At 40.9% G+C, this 21,692-nt stretch overlaps 1 protein-coding gene across 6 annotated transcripts in view; it reads right to left on the reverse strand.

Annotated features, from left to right (window-relative positions):
• Window positions 1-21,106, reverse strand: part of LOC136864371 (uncharacterized) — a 366,118-nt gene extending 345,012 nt beyond the window's left edge. For 3 of the 6 annotated variants that reach the window (XR_011017770.1, XM_067141278.2, XM_067141283.2), the window contains exon 1: window positions 20,982-21,106. The gene's annotated coding sequence lies outside the window, so the exon portion shown is untranslated. The remainder of the gene's footprint in view (window positions 1-20,981) is intronic. The other 3 variants (XM_067141279.2, XM_067141286.2, XM_067141284.2) reach the window with 3 other exon arrangements.
• Window positions 21,107-21,692: the final 586 nt, after the last annotated feature.

Raw genomic sequence — 21,692 nt, forward strand, 5'->3', positions numbered from 1 at the left:
TGTGATTCATTTCCTGGTAAAATATTTATGACTGAAATGCAATTTTTTTAAAAACGGAACTTTCACCAGCGCTATGTGTAAGCTCTAGTGAACTCTATTACGCTTCCGCGAAGCCTTTGCGAAACATAGGTTGGAGATCCAATGTGGCGTGGTTAGGACGATGTCACAGAGGCTAAACCTACAATAAGGCACGGCTCAGACAATGTCGCAGCGTGTTTTACAAGGCTGCCAAGACTATCTTTACAAGACCAGGCCAGTGAAAAGACCGTTGTTCTGGATTGGTGAGGTCCGGTTAGTAACCATTGTGCTGGAGTCAAGCAAAGAGAGTCTGCGGGGGAGATGGCGTAAGCTCCCAGGTTAGGGCCGCGAAGCGGCCATCAAGCCTCTAGCATCTACTCTAGAGTCTTGCTAAATTATGACAAAAAGTAAGGTTATGGGTGCACGTCACGACAATTTCAAATTACGCGGTTTTCTAATTTTCAACGAGGATGGCAGCCCTGTGGGCACACATGATGCAGGATTTATTGCAGGCAACAGAAAATAGTCTTCATGACAGCTGACCCGGCAGACCAAAGCTGGCGAATAGCAAAATGTTCACAAATCTGAGATTTATAGTGCTTCCGTTTTAATTATTCTGTATTATACGTAAGAATACTGCTAGGGGCAGGTTGGTGGATCCCTAGCAAGCGTAAAGGAAGGATATCTCCTCTACGCTAGTCAGGTATCGTTTCCTGTCATTTTTATTATTTGTTCACCTGGTGAACTCCCGAATTATAACTGAAAAATCTTTGAGGATATATTTCCATGTAAATTACGAATTCCCTTGTTCCTACTTTAAAGTATTGTACTCCTGGAAACATCATCTCTAAGAGTCTTTTCCTTTCCTTTGTTATGAAACTAATGCATTATAATTACCAAGCATTGTTGCCAATCAGCCCAAGTGTAGAAATTAAGATATAAGAATATTATAATTTAAGTCAATTTTATTCTTTTTCAGATCGAATGTGAAAAAAGAGAAAAACCCACATAGATCAACGTAGAAATACTGCAAATCATCTGACACGAGTACAGAAATCTGTATCAACGCAACCTTCCCACCAGCCCACTGTGAACAGTGGCAACAACAATTTTCTTCAGACTTATCCAGTGCAATGGTGGGAGCTAATATTCCCCTACATAAACTGGAGAATCTTCAAACTCCAACAAGCCGCCTGGAGCAATCACTGAGTTGGAGAAGAGTGGTATGCCCCTGGTGGAGTCGCTTAGGATTGTGGAAGAAGTCAGGGGAAGTTTTGACCGAACATCTGGGAAGACAGCCGCTGTCAGCGACAAGTTCGATAGGATCCTGTAACGGAATAAAGGATGGAAAGAGATAGTAAAAGTACAAGTTGCCTTGCTTCGCACAGACACAGATAGGTCTTACGACGGTGATGGGTTAGGAAAGGGCTAGGAGTGGGAAGGAAGCGGCCGTGGCCTTAATTAAGGTACAGCCCCAATACTTGCCTGGTGTAAAAATGGGAAACCACGGAAAACCATCCCCAGGGCTACCGGCAGTGGGGTTTGAACCCACTACCTCCCGAATACTGGATACTGGCCACGCTTAAGTAAGTGCAGCTATCGAGCTCTGTGATAGTAAAAGTAGCCAGGGTGCTACGAGGTGAGGTAGATGAAACAGTTGAGCTAAAGCCATTGAAGTTTTGTCCAATCACTTCATGTGATGTTGAGAGATACAGTATTTCTCTCAGTACAGAAATGACAGGATAATAAGATTGTTACCGGAAAACATTGAAAAATTGCTTGTTGTAAATTCCTTTTATAGCAATTGAGTGTGTTATTAAATTATAAGTAATATTTTTCATGCCTATTTTATACGTCAGTGCCCATTTACATGCCTTATTTGGCTAATTTAAGAGCCTATATGCCTGTCTATTTTAACTATTTTTAGTGTCTGTAATTCTCATCTCTTGTTATAACACAGCATACGAATTTTATTTTCACAGTTGCTTTACGTCGCACCGACACAGATAGGTCTGATGGCGACGATGGGATAGGAATGGCCTAGGAATGGGAAGGAAGCGGCCGTGGTCTTAATTAAGGTACAGCCCCAGCATTTTCCTGGCGTGAAAATGGGAAACCACGGAAACCACGCCCAGGGTCAGGGCTGCCGACAGTGGGGTTCGAACCTACTATCTCCCGAATACTGGATACTGGCCGCACTTAAGCGACTGCAGCTATCGAGCTCGGAGATCATCTCCACCCATTTTTGGCCTTCCAGCGCCCAGGCGGTTTTGCGTTGTTTCAAGATTATAACGCGCCACCACATCGCTTCCACGTCGCCCGGGAATGGTTCCAGGAACATGCAGCGGAGGTCCAACGACTGCCATGGCCACCCAGGAGCCCCGATATGAACCCTATCGAGCATATCTGGGATGTCCTGTAACGCAGGCTCCGTGCCATCGATCCTGCACCCACGAACAGACCAGCATTGGCGGTCGCTCTGCAAACGATTTGGTGTCAGCTGCGTCCAGAGGACTACCAGGGACTTATCGACTCACTTCCACGGCGTCTCACTGCAGTTCGCAGGGCCAAAGGAGGCCCCACACGCTATTAGGTGACTATCCCATGATATTTGCTAAGTCAGTGTACAACAGAAAGGTTTCTCCCGGAATGGCAAAATCCGCCACTATACAACAGTAATTAAACCTGAATCTCTCTACGCGTCTGACACACTTACCCTCCATCATAAGATACTTAACACGCAAATAGAAGTGACAGAAAGTAAAAATTATAAAAATCCTCGAACCAAAAGCCAAAGATGGAGTACAGTATTCAAAGTCTAATGCAGAAATATATAAAATTACTTCCCAAATCACAGACGCAATGCAAATGCGAAGAATCCCAGTCATGGGGCACTTAGAAAAAAAAGAGCTCAAACAGACTAACTCACCAAATCCACACATTTTTAGAGAACAAGGCTACCCGGCCGAATTGGTACAAACGGATAAAAATAGATTTGAGTGAACTAGGATCACCAAATCCACACGACCGAAATGAATTCAGTATCGAGCTCGATAGCTTCAGTCGCTTAAGTGCGGCCAGTATTCGGGAGATAGAGGGTTCGAACCCCACTGTCGGCAGCCCTAAATATGGTTTTCCGTGGTTTCCTATTTTCACACCAGGCGAATGCTGGGGCACGAGCGCGGTTCCGAGGAAGAAGAGAGGAAGGCTTACCAATGCATAGGATCAACGCAATGAAAACACACTCGCTCGTTGCATATGAAGGAATATTGGGCGAAAATAAAGACTGGAAAATCTTGATTCCTCATGGTCCTAAGTTACAGATTCGCGAATAATAATAATAATAATAATAATAATAATAATAATAATAATAATAATAATAATAATAATAATAATAATAATAATAATAATAGGAGGAGGAGGAAGAAGAAGAATAATAAGAAGAAGAAAAGATACATACATTGTAATAATAAATGATAACATTTTAACCTTCATGAGGATCTTTAAAGTTAATGTCTGTTGATAATAGCTAAGGATCCACATGAAGTTTCGAATGTTTTAATGCATGTTTTTAATGTGTGTATTATAATTTATAAGAGAACTAGCAAGATACCCGTGCTTCTCTACGGTTTTAAAGTGAAAGTCATTATTCAAAGTTTTACATTTTGAAGAGTCCACTGTCAGCTGAGCCTGTAAAATATGCCCTCAGTTCGTACGTAAACAAACGGTTTTGGGGAAATTACTATTTGTTTTCTAATCTGCCACTCATTTGAGCCCCACACGGAAGGATTTCAATATTTTAAACCCTATCTCATTTAAAATCCAGGATGTAAAATCGACCAATCCATGAAATGTTGATTTCTTACGTTGAACAGTCATGGGTGAATGAATGCGTTTTAAGCGGTGAATTTTTTGAAATATTTATTAACATCTAGGATGCAGAAAACCACTCTTCATTAAAAAAATTCGTGCCCGAAACGGTTTCGGAACAATGGATATTGTGTTTTTGAGAGTCAGCTACCATCTATACCTCTCAGGGGAGAAATGCTAGTTGTTGTTGTTGTTTTACGTCGCACCGACACAGATAGGTCTTACGGCGACGATGGGACAGGAAAGGGCTAGGAGTGGGAAGGAAGTGGCCGTGGCCTTAATTAAGGTACAGCCCAAGTATTTTCCTGCTGTAAAAATGAGAAACCACGGAAAACCATCTTCAGGGCTGCCGACAGTGGGGGCTTGAACACACTATCTCCCGATTGCTGGATACTAGTCGCATTTGGGCGACTGCAGCTATCGAGCTCGGTGAGTCAACTAGGAACTAACAGCATAATAACTTATATGTCCTTTCTCCAAGAAATTCCACACAACTTCGGTGATTTAAAAAAAATATATACAAACAAGTTACGGTATATTACACCTAGGACATAAAAGAAAACCCTTCTCGTAAAATTACAACTTTATACGCCAAACGGTTTTGGAGGGATGAATAATTAAGTTTGCGGAGCTAACCGCATTTGACACTTTAATGGTTGAACGTTTAAAAAATATTTCCTATTTCATACCTAGGATTTAAAATATATACCGATATTTAAAATTTTGTCTTCGTAGGTTAAACCGTTCGGAGGAAGGAATTCATATATTCATTTTCGGACCTAAACCCTCATTTAACCCTCTGAGGGGTTAAATTTGTTTCAAATCTTCTGTTATTTAACATCGGGGATATCATTTGACATTTTAACTTCATAATTCAAACCGTTATATATAAACGTATGTCATCATTCCTCATCCGCCAGTCAAAACCCCTTAGCGGTGTATAGTTTTAAGTCCACCTCTTATTTTTATCCTCAGAAAAAGAATTCCTTTTACACATCCTTAAGCTGTATTTCTAAAGGATAATTCAAATTCCAATTTTCACGTCCGTAACATCCTTGGGTTTTGTGATACAAGTGTCCTCATACAAAGAATTAAATTCGTTCTTCAATTCATTTTTCCGAAAACAAAAAATACGTGTTTCTTAATTTTTAAGGAAGATTCCAAATACAAATTTTCACGTCTGTAATATCTTCAGAATTTGAGACACCAGTATCCTAATAAAAGTCATTCAACCCCTCTTTCAGTCCCTTTTACACACACACCCCCCCCCAAGTGATTTTACCGAAAACAAACAAGTATGTGTTACTTTATATTTAAAAGAGATTAAAAATACCAATCTTCACGTCTGCATCATATTACATTTTTGCGATATACTCATTTTAAAAATTCGCCCCCCTTTGTCAGTACCGCTCCCCCCACTTATGTAGGTTTTCCAAAAACAAATATACGCGTTTCTTTATTTTTAAAGGAGATTCCACATAACACTTTCATGACTGTAACATCTTCAGTTTTTTAGATATAAGTATCCTCAAAGAGGTATTCCACCGCATTCTCGCATTTTTCACCCCCTTAAGAGGATTTTTTCGAAAACAACAAGTATGTGTATCCTTACTTTTAAAGGGGGTTCCAAATACCAGTTTTCACGTCTGCAACTTCTTCAGTATTTGATGTATTTGATGTATAAGTATCCGCATAAAACAGAATTCAACTATGTTCACATCTCTTCACCCACGCCACCCCCTTAAGTGGAGTTTCCCAAAACAGAAAATTACGTGTTATTTTTATTTTTAAAAGACCAATTTTCGCATCTGTAATATGTTACGTTTATGATATATACTCATTTTAAAAATTCACCCCCTTTGTCACTCCTGTTTACCACCCCTTAAGAAGATTTTTAAAAAAATATACGTGTGTGTTTATTTTAAAGGAGATTTCAAATACCAGTTTTCATTACTGTAACATCTTCAATATTTGAGATATAACCATCCATATAAAAGGTATTCAACCCCATTTTCACCTTTTTCACCCCCCTTAATATTTAATTATTTTTAAAGCGGATTCTTAATACTAATTTTCATATCTTTAAACTGTTCCATTTTCGAGGTATAAATACACTCATTTTAAAATTTCACCCACCTTTCCACCCCCTTAGCGAGCACCTACATTGTAATATAAATGTATCCCCAAAATTTTATTCCTTTATATCCAGTAGTTTTGACTCGGTGATGATGAATCTGTCAGTCAGTCAGGACAAGTTACTTTATATATATGGGGCAGAATCTTCTTATTTGTCCGCAGATTCCCTACTCTCAGAAGACTTACTAGGGTCCTCTTCAGTTTGGATATTTACTAGCGGCTCCAGACAACAACTGATTGACCTTATTTGATAAATCAGAAATATGTTCCGCTAGAGTGTTGGCCATACTGGCATGATCTTCCTTGAGTTTCAGAGACAATAGGTCCCTAGCCCTACTTTTTTCTTTTTTTGCAAGTTGCTTTACGTCGCACCGACACAGATATAGGTTTTATGGCGACGATGGGACAGGAAAGGGCTGGAAGTGGGAAGGAAGCGACCGTGGGCTTATTTAAGGTACAGCCCCAGCATTTGCCTGGTGTGAAAATGTGAAACCACGGAAAAACCATCTTCCAGGCTGCCTACGGTGGGGTTTGAACCCACTATCTCCCTAATACAAGCTCACAGCTACGTGACCCTAACCGCACGACCAACCGATCGGTAGGGATGGTTTTTTTGTTGCTTATCTTTTTTTTTCTTTACGTCGCACTGACACGGATAGGTCTTATGGTGAACATGGGATACGAAAAGCTAGGAGTAGAAAGGAAGTGACCATGGCCTTAATTAAGGTTGAACTCCACAAAATTGCCACTTGCAGCATGTCCCATGCATGCGCATTGCGTCCGTGACTTAGTTTCATCTGAAGTCCTCCACCTGATACTTGGTCTCATCACAGAAGATCACATCCTTCCATTCTTCAAAAGGCACAATATTGAAGATTAAGGGCACAGTTTCTTCAAGGGTCTCACTTCTCTTGGCATAATACTTCGTATCCAAAAGGCGTTGTGGAGCGGAGAAACAACGCATGCATTCCTCGGTGTTGAGTGAGTTCGGAACCTCCGTAAATTGGAAAATGTCAGATCTAAGAAACGTCTCGACTACGACCTGCTGTGTATGACCTGCCGATTCTATTGAACCATTCATTACTACGTCTGTGTGGTATTTAGCAGGTCTATACACGGCAGAACTTGAAATGTCTATAAGTCTGTGGATTAATGAATTTCAACCTGTATACCATGGCAGAAGAGATAAGTTAAAAGGACTAAAATTGATAACGAAGCATATTAGTTGTAAACTTTGCCTGCTGTGTGAGGTTGGAGAGTTAGGGATGGGTTGCGAACGGAGTCGCAATGAGTCGATAATAAATAATATTGTTATTAGCTTTCCGTCCCACTAACTCCTTTTACGGTTTTCGGAGACGCCGAGTCGCCGGAATTTGGTCCAACAGGGGTTCTTTTACGTGCCAGTAAATCTACCGACACGAGGCTGACGTATTTTAGCACCTTTAAATACCACTGGACTGAGCCAGGATCAAACCTGCCAAGTTGGGGTCACAAGGCCAGCGCCTCAACCGTCTGAGTCACACAGCCCGGCACCATGAGTCGAGACTGCTGTCTCTGAAACCGGCACTCTCGACTCCAGTGTCAACTCCGTTGATGCTCTAACACCATCTGGCATACGTTTTCGAAACTTCTTGGATTTATAGCTTCACGTCCCTCCTCTGCTAACTCTTCTTCTTCTTCTTCTTTATTACTTTACTCTCAAGGGTCGGTTTTTCCCTCGGAATCAGCGAGGGATCCCACCTCTACCGCCTCAAGGGCAGTGTTCTGGAGCTTCAGAATCTGGGTCGGGATACAACTGGGTAGGATGACCAGTACCTCGCTCAGGCGGCTTCAGCTGCTATGCTGAGCAGTAGCCTTGCGGGGGATGGGAAGATTGGAAGGGATAGACAAGGAAGAGGGAAGGAAGCAGTCGTGGCCTGAAGTTAGGCACCATCCCAGCATTTGCCTGGAGGAGAAGTGGGGAAACCACGGAAAACCACTTCCAGGTTGGCTTAGGTGCGAATCGAACACACCTCTATTCAGTTGTCCTTCTGAGGCTGAGTGGACCCCGTTCCAGCCCTCGTACCACTTTTCAAATTTCGTGGCAGAGCTGGGAATCGAACCCGAGCCTCCGGGGGTGGTAGCTAATCACACTAAACACTACACCACAGAGGCGGACTCTGGTAACTAGTGGTGCAATAAATACAAGAACAACGAGAACATTATTAGCCAGCAAACATTAAAAAGTGTTTCGGTTATCACTGTTATTGTTAATGTAGCTTTAGGCGATAATAATAATAATAATAATAATAATAATAATAAGTTAATAATAAGGAGCCTCCGTGGCTGAGACGGCAGCGCGCCGGCCTCTCACCGCTGGATACCGTGTTTCAAATCCCGGTCACACCATGTGAGATTTGTGCTGGACAAAGCGGAGCCGGGACAGGTTTATCTCCGCGTACTCCGGTTTTCCTTGTCATCTTGCAATCCAGCAACACTCTCCATTATCATTTCATAGCATTTATCAATCATTAAAATCACATTGGGAGTGGCGACCCCATTGTAATAACAGGCTATATATGGTTCATTCATTACATCCCTGACCCGGTCAAAGACTGGAAAACAGGTTGTAGGTTTTCAAAAGAATAATAATAATAATAATAATAATAATAATAATAATAATAATAATAATAATAATAATAATAATAATAATAATAATAATTGTACCGGGCGGTACACCTCTACGACGCAAGTTCAAATCTTGCGCCAATTGAAACTTCTCTACTGGAGAAACCCGGAACTTTAACCACCGAACTAACTCTACTGGTTATCAGAAGATGTCACTGTGTGTTTTTGATTTGCTTTTGTTTGTCATTGATCAAGAAGTGTGGACGTTCTTACCAGATGTCTCTACAAAAAAACTATGATCATGCACTCTGGTGCAAAGGAATGAACCTTTTTGAAGAAATTTTGTATTCAAAAGTTGTTGTCTTTACTAAATGTTGTTCTTTTATTTTTGGGTTGGCAATATTAATCCTTCCTTCCGCCAGGTTTGAACTTAGCCAATCCCGAATTTCTTTAATTAATTCTCAGCCAATCATGTATGTCTTCTTCGATATGGATATATAGCTCTAAGCTATCCAATAAAGTAGAGGGGGTGTGTCTACTCATTCTTGAAAGGTCTCGAATTTTCCACGAGGGTATAAAAACTGCTGATTTTCTTGTCTCCGGGCCACTAGTATAACATCTAACTCAGTGTGTGAATATGTAGCAGGGGGCGGGAAGCGCCTCATTCTTCGAACAGTAGTTCTCCAACAAGGTAATGGCCTTTTAACATCTTTATTTCTTGCTAGCTCAGCAGTTTAACTCTCGGGGAGGGTTCGAAACCTTTAATATGTAAACTATTAAACATGTAATCCCTTTTCCTGGTAAACTTCAGTTTTCTTGAACTTTAATTCGGGGATAGAGAGTGCTTTAACCTCTCGAGCTCCTCTTCATTTTGAATTTGAGGTGACTATGTTTTCATAACCGTTTTTCTCTTCCTTCTTAAATTTGTTAAATTTATCTTGTATACTAGTCACCTCCATAGATTGGGATTAGCCCCTGTGTGTTCGGCCTAGCGCCACTTAGGTTTTAAGATGTGTATTTAGGAGTGCAAGTTCACGCCTCCAGTCCTCTCTGTACTTTGGGCTAGTAACTTAACCTGTTGTTTTTTTTCTTTTTCTTCATGCGAAGGCCCTGTAGGTTGGGTACAAGATACCCCTGTTTCACTGTAAGTGTGCCTTGAGGGCAGTTAGTGTAAAGTTAGTTTATGGCCTCTTAAATAGGCTTGAAAGATCGAGAGCGGGTCAGCTCTTTATGGTGTTGTGGTAAAAGTGCCTTAGCGAGGCTTGAGATGTAAAGTCGGGAGCTAATGCTCCATGTAATTAAGGGTTTTCTGCCCTTTGGTATTTTTGTGATTGTGAGCTGAGAGCTCAGAAATTATACTTGGGGCTCGAAGCCCAGATCTTGTTATAACCCCCTAAATAGTGTGATTTTGGCTTGTTGTTGACTTGTTAAGTTTTCAAATTCTATGTAAACTTTTGTTAACTCTTGTTGTCTATTGAAAATATAACCTTTATTTAAATTTTAAATTCATCTTTCGGACTTGTAGTTAGACCCATTCCAGCCCGCACCTTCTTTCACCTCTGACTTCCACGGATAACTCCGTAACAATAATAATAATAATAATAATAATAATAATAATAATAATAATAATAATAATAATAATAATAATAATAATTTGGCAGTATGATTTTAAATAATGGTCTATATGAACTACAGAGCCTCCGTAGCTCAAGCAGCAGCGCGCCGGCCACTCACCGCTGGGTTCCGTGGTTCAAATCCTGGTCACTCCATGTGAGATTTGTGCTGCACAAAGCGGAGGCGGTAGAGGATTTCTCCGGGTACTCCGGTCTTCCCTGTCATATTTCATTCCAGCAACACTCTCCAATACCATTTCATCACATCTGTCATTCAAATTTCGTGGTAGAGCTGGGAATCGAACCCGGGACTCCGGGGGTGGCAGCTAATCACACTAAACACTACACCACAGAGGCGGACTCTGGTAACTAGTGGTGCAATAAATACAAGAACAACGAGAACATTATTAGCCAGCAAACATTAAAAAGTGTTAGATGCTTAGAATTTTTTGTTTGCTAGTTGCTTTTCGTCGCACCGACACAGATAGGTCTTATAGCGACGATGGGATAGGAAAGGGCTAGGAGTTGGAAGGAAACGGCCGTGCTTTAATTAAGGTACAGCCCCAGCATTTGCCTGGTGTGAAAATGGGAAACCACGGAAAGCCATCTCCGGGGCTGCTGACAGTGGGATTCGAAACCACTGTCTCCCGGGTGCAAGGTCACAGCCACGCGTCCCTAACTGCACGGCCAACTCGACCGGTCAAATGCTTAGAGTATGATTTTACAATAAATATTTTTACCAATTATTGTGCATCATAACAGCATGCCTTTTACCCGGAGGCCTCGGGTTCGAGTCCGGCCAGGTCAGTTTCTTTTGACATGGATCTTTGGGCTGGTCCACTAATGTAATTCCACGCTGTCACTCCACTGATAGCTCGGAACATTCTGCTTAGTCGAGCAGCTCACCTCCTTTCCCAGTTTTCCCAGCCCTAAGTTTGCAACCTCTTTCAAACACTGCTCTTTTGTTGGAAATCACCGACACAAACTTGTGCTGTTTTCCTTCGGTTCGTCTCCCATTCTCGTATCAAGTAATCCTGGTGTACCGAGCTCGATAGCTGCATTCGCTTAAGTGCGGCCAGTATCCAGTAATCGGGAGATAGTGGGTTCGAGCCCCACTGTCGGCAGCCCTGAAGATGGTTTTCCGTGGTTTCCCATTTTCACACCAGGCAAATGCCGTGGTTGTACCTTAATTAAGGCCACGGCCGCTTCCTTCCAATTCCTGGGCCTTTCCTATCCCATCGTCGCCGTAAGACATATCTGTGTCGGTGCGACGTAAAGCAAATAGCAAAAAAAAAAAAAAAAATTCTGGTGTGGGTTCCTCTCACCGAAACCATACTCTAATTAATTGGGGTCTTATCAGACACTTACTCACCCTCTCCTTTACATTCTTACTACAACCCTTAAATAACCAGGTGAAGAGGTCTGTAATCTTTATTTAGAACCTTGTTAGTGTGATTACTTCAATGAAGATCACTCCTTATATTAACACCTGGATACTTATAGTGATCCCCATGAGTTCCTATCACGCCATCAACATGATGAAACTTACAACCTGACTTTTCAACCTATTTGCATTCATACCATTGACCGCTCTCCATCTCACAACATTGTTGATGTCTTTCTGCAGTCGCTCACAATCCTGTAACTAAATTACTACTCTATATAGTAAAATAAATAAATAAATAAATAAATAAATAAATAAATAAATAAATAAATAAATAAGTAAATAATAAATATAATAAAACATAAATATTCAATAATACTACACGGTGAGACCCCGTCTTAATTATTACAGGATCATATAACGCTTTACCTACTCTAATTCTCTGAGTTATCTTTTCTGTAAATGTAATCACCCATCCAACCACTCTTTTGTCTGGTCCAATAGCCCTCATTTTTGTCAGAAGTATCCCATGGCTTACCCTATCCAAAGCCTTGGAGAGATCAATAGAGATACAGCACTTTTAACCTCCTCAATCTGTAACATTTGCTATATCTTGCTGGAATCCTGTAAGTGGAGCCTCACTGGAATAATCTTTCCAAAACCGAAACTGTCTTCTATCAAACCAGCTAGTAATTTCACAAACGTGTCTAATATCATCGGAACGAATGCTTTCCCAGAGCTTCAAAGCAACACATGTCAAGCTGACTGGCCTGCAATTATCCGCTTTATGTTTATCACACTCCCTTGTACACCGGGGCTACTATAGCAGCTCTCTATTTACCTGGCGCCGCTCCTTCATGCAAACAATAATCAAATAAGTATTTCAGATACGGCACTATCTTCCAGCCAATTGCCTTTAATTATATCCCCCGAAATCTTATCAATTCCAGTTGCTTTTCTAGCTGTCAACTTTTGTATCCTTTTGTAAATGTTTTTATTATCGCAGATAAATGTCAGCAATTCGCCAGTATTAGTCACTGCCTCTACCTGAGCATTATCCTTACATCCAACATGTATGGGTGTCAACACTGGCGAGTTTGGTCAAGGCTTAATTAGCAGTTTCTTATTTTAATGGTTTTATCTATGTTGGAAATGTGTTTATTCTCCATGACTTTGCCCATTTTGGATTTGTTTTATCATTCATTGTTTTAACTCTATTAAAGGCATAATGCTTTGCCATCAATATCTGTTTACGATTTTCCTGATCTCGACAAATAAAGACATGAAGTTAAATGCCTGTGGTCTATTTTGTTGACACTTTCTGACTTGACGCTTACTTAAACTATACTTTTTCTTTTTTCTTTGGCTTTACATTGCACCGACACAGATAGGTCTTATGAAGTCGATGGGATAGAAAAGGGCTGGGAGTGGGAAGGAAGCGGCCTTAATTAAGGTGCAGCCCCGGCATTTGCCTGGTGTGAAAATGGGATACCAAAGAAAACCATCTTCATGGCTGCCGTCAGTGCGGTTTGAAACTATACCATTACGCTCGTCGTCTTTGTTAACGATAGTTTCATTCTTGAACACTCTTACCTACAGGGAAAGTGAACTTGAACACCGACTCGAATACTCAGACCGTAACACAAGTAAAACGTGGTGGCCAAAGTAGACGGGCTGCTGGTATTGGCTAACACGAAAATATCACGTACACATTATACCAATGGCGGTAATTTAACATGATAAATATTCCATCATAGAGAAAATCAGTGCTGCACGTATGAAAACCCTTCGCCAATGACTATCCATAACATATAATCAACTAGAATCACATAACTTATATTATCTCAGAACAAATGGACAGCCCACAGTAAGAGAGATCAACAAACTGATTATTTAAAAATTTCGCTTAGTAATATAACGTTTCCTCCTAGATTGCACTTCACTGGATAGATTGAAATACGTGACAAAACTTTTAAAATTATATTTCTAGAATCATTTAGAATGTTTCAAAATAAATTAAGGTGCGAAATTCCCCATTTTATTCACTCTCATGAGAACTGTGAAACATAATTTGTTGCCCTAGTTTCGAAGTGGTGGGTAATTTCTAATGTTCAGCACCCAGTGAGAGGAAAGTACACCCGACATTATGCTAAACTAATTAAGAGCCTTGGATATCATAATCTTTGCTTTCTGGAAACTCTTAAAACGTATGTTGCCATATGGCATAATAGCACTTCACACTGTACCGGAGGTAAACCTATCCGTACTTTCAAACTGAGCGCCTTTTAGAAGGCCATCTCTTATACGATCAGTGAACTGTCTAGCTGAAGACGTTTCGAACTTTATCTTCAGTTGTCTCTACTATCGATTTATGTGCCCTCTCTGGTGGGACGATGGACAATATTAATTTTCAAGAGAAATTTGGCATTTATAAGTTTTCTAAACTTATGTTTTTGCGTAGATTGTTTTAATGTTCTAAGGTTACTAGCACTTTTATCTCTTCCCTGCTTCTTAAAATTTCATCCAATCACAAATTTTGGATATTTATTAAATTAGCCAATATGAATTGTGGGTGTGTACAGGGCTTCGGCCCAGAGAACTCTGGAACCTTCCTCTCCGCTATAAAAGCTGCGACCTTTTGGACTATGTTGCCTTTCACATCGCTCCAGTCAAGAGGTGTAGAGTGTGTTCATAACGGAGGCAGGGGGCAAGTATCGCCCGTCATCGAAAGGCCCACCAGCTCGATGTAATGGCAGAAAGTCTCAGAAAGCTGACTTGAGGGGAATGTTTCAAAATTCTTTCGTAATGTAAATCAACTTTCAATGTAAATTTTCAAACAAATCTAAGGACTTTATTCTAACTTAGGGAATAAAGAGGGTTAAACCTCTTGTAATTCCCATTCAACTTGGTACTGGGGTGACTATGATTTTGAAAACTTTAAAATGTATCTCTTCTTTTGTATTTAATTCTTTCTCTGCATCTAGTCACCTCTGTAGTATAAGCTTAGCCTCTGTAACTTCGGGCCATAAGCCCATATAGGGTTTTTTAAGAACTGTCGAGTGTATTTCAAAGGATTGCAAGTGTTCGCCTCGTAACATTTTGGTTTCTGGCCGATATATTACATATTTTATATTTTTTAATTAAGGCCATGTAGAAGGGGCACTTATTGCCTCTGTTAAAGTTTAACTTGCCTATTTAAATGTAACTTAGGCCGTCGAGCGAATAAGACGAGGAAACTGTTTGTTTTTGATCTAATGTAAAATTTATATTGTGCTTTGGAGAGGCTTGATTGTAATGAGTTTGGAGAGTAATCGCCTGAAGGATCAACTGAATGGAGCAGTGGAGCTCTTTAGAAAATTGGTAACTTGGGAGCTTCAAGCTTACTCTGTAAATTATTGTGTACCTGATTGTTTTAGCATTGTCAAATCATTATTGTTACTATTGAGCTGACGAACTCACCTTTGTCTATCCAACTATTATTTGGTGTTGTTCATCTAAATCAGAATTCAGAAAAAAAAGGAAACCCGGGAAAGAAATAAAATTTATAATTTTAGAGTTTTAAATTAAGATTTGATCTTTTCTCTGTCCACCCATTCACGCCCGAACCTTCTTACACCTCTGTGCTCCATGGCACTCCCGTAACACACACAATCATAGTAAATTTAGTAACGAATCGCTCAAACACTAGATCTTTCCCCATTGAGGAACGTGAATGACAAATCTCAATTGACTCTAATCATTGACCAAGCAAGTGGTCGCGTGGTTTGGGTCACGTAGCTATCAGGTTGCATTCGGAGATAGTGGGTTCGAATCTCACGGCCGCCAGCCCTGAAGATGGTTTTCCGTCGTTTCCCACTTTCACACCAGCCAAATGCTAGGGCTGTACCTTAGTTAAAGTCACGGTCACTTCCTTCCCACTCCTAGCCCTTTCCTATCCCATTGTCGCTATAAGACCTATCTGTGCCGGTGCGACGTAAAGCAAATTGTAAGAGAGAAAAAAAAGGAAAAAACCGTAACCATTGATGTCTTTAACCTATATGGACGAGCTTCAATTTGATATAGTCTACTTGATGACAGATAACCACAGCATGAATCGGAAGATGTTGGTACTGCATTACAAACCCAGCTAATCCCTCCAAGTCACTATTTCTTCTGTGTAATAATGTACATCAACAAAGAAGTTTTTTTTTGTTTAGAGAGACTCAATTTTGTCACTATAATTATCCAAGATTATCGGGCGAGATGGCCGTGCGGTTAGAGGCGCGCGGCGGTGAGCTTGCATCCGGGAGATAGTGGGTTCGAATCCCACTGTCGGCAGCCCTGAAGGTATTTTTCCATTTTCACACCAGGCAAATGTTGGGGCTGTACCTTAATTAAGGCCATGACCGTTTCCTTTCAACTCCTATGCCTTTCCTGTCCCATCGTCGCCATAAGACCTGCCTGTGTCATTGCGACGTAGAGCCACTAGCAAAAAAAAAAAATATAAAGTTATCCAAGATTGTCCACTAACAGCCTTCTCAGGAGATCCAGCTGAGCTCTTCCTGCCTGCAGTAAGCTACGTTAATTACAGTACATAAACTGTACAAATCTAAAATCTTTCATTGTGACCCTTCCTAGTTCAGTATTGTAAATAGTTATATTGTGAAAAAGACCAAACCTCATGGCGCAACAGTCTCGCAGGGCCATGGCCTACCAAGCGACCGCTGCTCAGTCCGAAGGCCTGCAGATTACGAAGTGTCGTATGGTCAGCACGACGAATCCTCTCTCCTGTTATTCTTAACTTTCTACACCGGGGCCGCTGTCTCACCGTCAGATAGATTCTCAATTGTAATCACACAGGAAAAGTGTACCTCGAACCAGCCCTCAGAGCCAGGTAAAAGTCCCTGACCTGGCCGGGAATCGAACCCGGGGCCTCCGGGTAAGAGGCACGCACGCTACGCCTATATCTTATTATACTATATATATATATATTGTGATATAATTGTAACCATACGTTAAATAAATAAATTACTATAACTGGCAAGACAACTCACCAAATTCTCCAACTTGTTCCATCGGCCACACTTACAGGTTTTATTACACTCCAAGTTCCAGCCAAACTTGTCCGCGGCAATCACAGATCCTTGTAAAATACACTTTCATCTAAATCACAGGACACTTTGAAGCACTTAGACACTGACGGAACATCACCACATCTTTTATCATCTATCTAAATGAGATTTTTCGAGGAATACGAATAGTTTCCCCGTTTAGAATTAGGAAAATGTATTCTCTAACTTCAGACTTATTCTCAAAATGTTGTATGCGCACTACTGTTTTGTCATTGACTTCAAAATAGTCACGATGTATATTCCTGATCCACTTCTCTCGTAATGCTTTTATTCCTTAGAAAACTTAAGAATATTTGTATGAGAGGCACTGCGATAATTCGACTTAAACCCGGTTCACAACCGCTGAAAACAAATTCTCTGCGTATCATTAGGCCTACAGATCCTAGGTGTCCACTACACATATAAATACACTCGCACACTTATAATCTACAAAGAAATTAATCATTATCGTCAACTTTCATGAAATTATACCGACTGCATACGGAAATAAGAAACCCACGTTTCAAACATGCTCGGGTTCTCGAATCGCCATCTAACGTAGCACTAAGTTCTGAGTATTGGAGTCGGTCTTGATCGGAGTCGATGGAGTCAACGCTGTCGATTCCAGGCTTCACTCGCGCACATCCCTACCGACAGTATCTACTTTATGGCATTATTTCAAACCTGTATCTCCAATAAGATCTCGCTTTTCCTTATGTATGAAAGAGGGAGAATTTTAGAAGAGAGTCAACTAGCTTTTTTTTTTCTATTTGCTTTACGTCGCACCGACACATACAGGTCTTATGGCGACGATGGGATAGGAAAGGCCTAGGAATTGGAAGGAATCGGCCATGGCCTTAATTAAGGTACAGCCCAAGTATTTGCCTGCTGTAAAAATGGGAAACCACGGAAAACCATCTTCAGGGCTGCCGACAGTGAGGCTTGAACCCACTATCTCCCGATTGCTGGATACTGGCCGCATTTAGGCGACTGCAGCTATCGAGTTCGGTGAGTCAACTAGGAACTAACAGCATAATGTATGTCCTTTATCCAAGAAATTCCACACAACTTCGGTGATTTTAAAAAATATACAAAAAAGTTAATCTGGAGGTAAAAGCTACTGTGTGGACAGTATTTAAACATAAACCAAAAAGCACTCATTCCAAATAATTTCCGCCAATAATTGTGGTAGAAAACATGAACTGATTACCATATTTACGCCTACTTTATACAACGTGGCATTAATAGCTTTTCAAAGTGTTTAGTAGTTTATGATCTATTAACGCCTTAGTTCTCCTCCCGCACTGAAAACTTATATACTGTATTATGGACTCTGCATATTTTGATTCGATATGCTTTACATATAGAGGCTGCCTGACCGAGGCAGGAAATCGATAGGATAGTGGATGAGTTTTTCACTTCCGAAGGTGCACATGGCCCTGAGGTTTACTCAGCCTACACCAAAATTGAGTACCAGGTTGAGTAGCGGTGCTGGTATACAAAGCTAATGCTGAGATGCAATAGGCCTACGCGATACACAAGGAATGAAAATATCTGGCAACAACTTGGATTGGACAACATTAGAGTTAAGCACTTTACTAAGGAATGGACATGTGACAAAGATGGCTCCACGAGCATAAATACTGTGAGAGAGGTAAGAGGCCCAGAGGGAGGCCTCTTGATGGTTGGGAAAAAGAAATTTTCAAAGACCTTGCCAAACGTGATGTAAATTGACAGCACGGAGTAAAACATCACCTTTTCTCTTTGTAAGTGAAAGCTCGGAGGACTCAGGATACATAATTCATAAGTTGGAAGTAACAGACAAGAAAGTAATGATAGTGATTGCTGGAACAAACGGCTGGGAACAATGTGAGGAGGGGACTCGGAATTAGGAGATAGAGGCTAAGTTAGGAATAAAATGTATGGAAAAAGCCTTATGTTTCCGATGGTGGATCATTTGAGGCAAATGGAGGAGGACAGATTACCTAGCAGAATAATGGACTCGGCCATAGAAGTATAGGAGAGGGGAGACCAGGGTGATGATGGTTTGATTCCGTTTGTAATTATTTAAAAATATGAGGTGTGGACCTAACCGAGGCTCCAGAGCTAGGTACTAACAGAAGATAGGGCTCTGCAAATCAGACACCATTTTCCCGTCCCATCCTGCTCGCTTCATGCGCTACGGGCTTCTCATCTCATCCTGTTGTTAAGCACAGGCTGTTCTTCCCTTCCACCCAGTCGTCCAGTCCCACATCCCAATACTGCCCGTCCTGCAATTTTTTTTATGGTGACGGCGAAAGGGCCTGGGAGAAGGCAGGTATTGTTCCCATAAAACTGTACACGGAGATAACGAAGCTTTTACCAAGAGAAAGAAATAATTTTCTTGCACACGTCACGTGGTTACGTGATGTTTGAAATGTGTATAATTGAATTTGATGGTGAATCGATGTACTGTATAATATCATGTCCGTCTCTTTATAATGCTAATGTTAAATGCTTCAATTGAAGGTTGTTTGAAAACACCCGGCTTCGAACTGGGGACAGCCGAATTGGGAGCCGAGTGATTAAACCACTGCACTACCTCGTCCCCAAATCTCCCATAGTAATAATAATAATAATAATAATAATAATAATAATAATAATAATAATAATAATAATAATAATAATTTTTCAGGGATAACTAGGTGCCGAAATTTTGTCCCGCAGGAGTTCCTTTAGTTGCCAAGAAATCTACCAACAAGAGGATGACGTATTTGAGCCCCTCCAAATACCGCTGGACGGAGCCGGGATCGAACCTACCAAACTGGGTTCAGAAACCAGCACTCCACCGTCCGAATCACTCAGTCCGGTTTATTATTATTATTATTATTATTATTATTATTATTATTATTATTATTATTATTATTATTAAGCCCAGGCCTCACTTCAATACATCAATCTGTAAGCAACTGTGCAGTAAGTTGGAAGTTTTTAAAAGAAAAATATTTAAAAAAAGGATATTTGGCCCGATCCAGGTGGATGGGGTTTGGGGACAAAGAACAAAATAAATGAGGAATTGAGTGAATCGTATTCAGAGCCAAAATGATCAGTATACATCGAAGTAAATCGGCTGAGGTAGTTTGGACACGTTAAAAGAATGTACACTAATCGAATGGTGAAAGGAAAGTACGACTACAGACATATAATGATAAGACAAAGAGGATAAACAAGAACAATATGGAAGGACAGTGTAATGGTTGACATGAAAAGGTCATATATTATATACAGTGGAGAGAAAACAGAAATGCTTGCAACCAGATGGTGTGTGAGGCAAAGGACCGACTGATTAAGTAGTGTTAACAGAAGCAGAAAAGCAGGAGAAGAAGACTATTATCAAGCAGTATTCAAAATATATGCCGCATACTCATCAACTTCGCGGTCTACAGTGGTTATAAAATTTGATATGGAGTACATTCCATCCCTAACTCTCCCACCACACAGAACGCAGTCAACACAACTGACATCGAGTACATTACATCCCTAACACTCCCACCATAATGAGCACTGTCACTGTCACACAACCTACATCGAGTACATTACATCCCTAACACTCCCACCATAATGAGCACTCTCACTGTCACACAACTTACATCGAGTACATTACATCCCTAACACTCCCACCACAATTAGCACTGTCTCTGTCACACAATTGACATCGAGTACATTAGATTCCTAACACTCCCACCATAATAAGCACTGTCACACAACTAACATCGAGTACATTACATCCCTAACACTCCCACCACAATTAGCACTGTCACACAACTAACATCCAGTATATTACATCCCTAACACTCCCACCACAATTAGCACTGTCACACAACTAACATCCAGTATATTACGTCCCTAACACTCCCACCACAATGAGCACTGTCACTGTCACACAATTGACATCGAGTACATTACATCTCTAAATCTCTCGCTACAGAGAACACTGTCACACAACTGACATCGAGTACGGTACATTACATCCCTAATCCCACCACAGTCAGCGCCGTCACTGTCACACAACTGACATTTGAGTGCGTTGATTGATTTAAACAGAAGTAAAGATACGACTTTTATTATTCCTCACCCCCTCCTGGATTCCCAGGTCCTACATTATAGTTATCAATTCACTATTAGGCTATTATCTATCCGTGATTGTTATTGGACAAGTGTATTTGATAGGCAGAAGAGAATATGGAATCATAAAGTGGAGCAGAGCACATTTGGAATACACACCTCAGAAAGGAAGACAAGTCACGACCATTGTCTACTCAATCACTCGAGGAGAGGCAGGAAAACACAGCACATAGTCCTCGGGTTTGACACTTCCCGAAACTGGCTTGTGTTCGTCTCGGCAAGCGCTCTCAGAGACGGGGACCTTATGTTTAGACTAGCGAGGGCTGCCAACTCGACACAGACAAAGTGCCTCTGGACAACATCTGGATATGCAACTCTCTCAGAGTAATTTGAGAATGGTGTTCTAATGACTCTCCATGGAGTTAGCCTCTCACTCTATATACATTGCCAAGGTGGTGTAAAGAATGGGATTGCAATTTTCAGTGGTACGTTTTAGACTGAACCTGGCCACATATGACCCACCTAACGGTGCCTCACAGTAAAGGCATCCTTAATATGCGGCATACCTTGAAGTATCCATGACGACGCATTGCGGAATCAGGCCAGATTTCTAAAAATATCTATCGCTAGATATTTTATTGTTTTCATTTTCTCTTCATCCCAGCTGTTTGACGATGCGCAGTTGTAGGTTTTGGAGACTGTGACAATAAAAATAGATTGTTCTCACCGACACTTGACTGTTCATTCACCAGCATGGGTCAACCGAGAGTGGAATTACACCGAATATATCAACCACTTGACTTTGAGAAACTTCACGTGTCTGCTATCATCCCATTGATAAGAAATGTTAATTTTCCATCAGAGCACCAA

Source organism: Anabrus simplex, chromosome 2 (genome assembly GCF_040414725.1).
Source record: "Anabrus simplex isolate iqAnaSimp1 chromosome 2, ASM4041472v1, whole genome shotgun sequence".
NCBI lineage: Eukaryota > Metazoa > Arthropoda > Insecta > Orthoptera > Tettigoniidae > Anabrus > Anabrus simplex.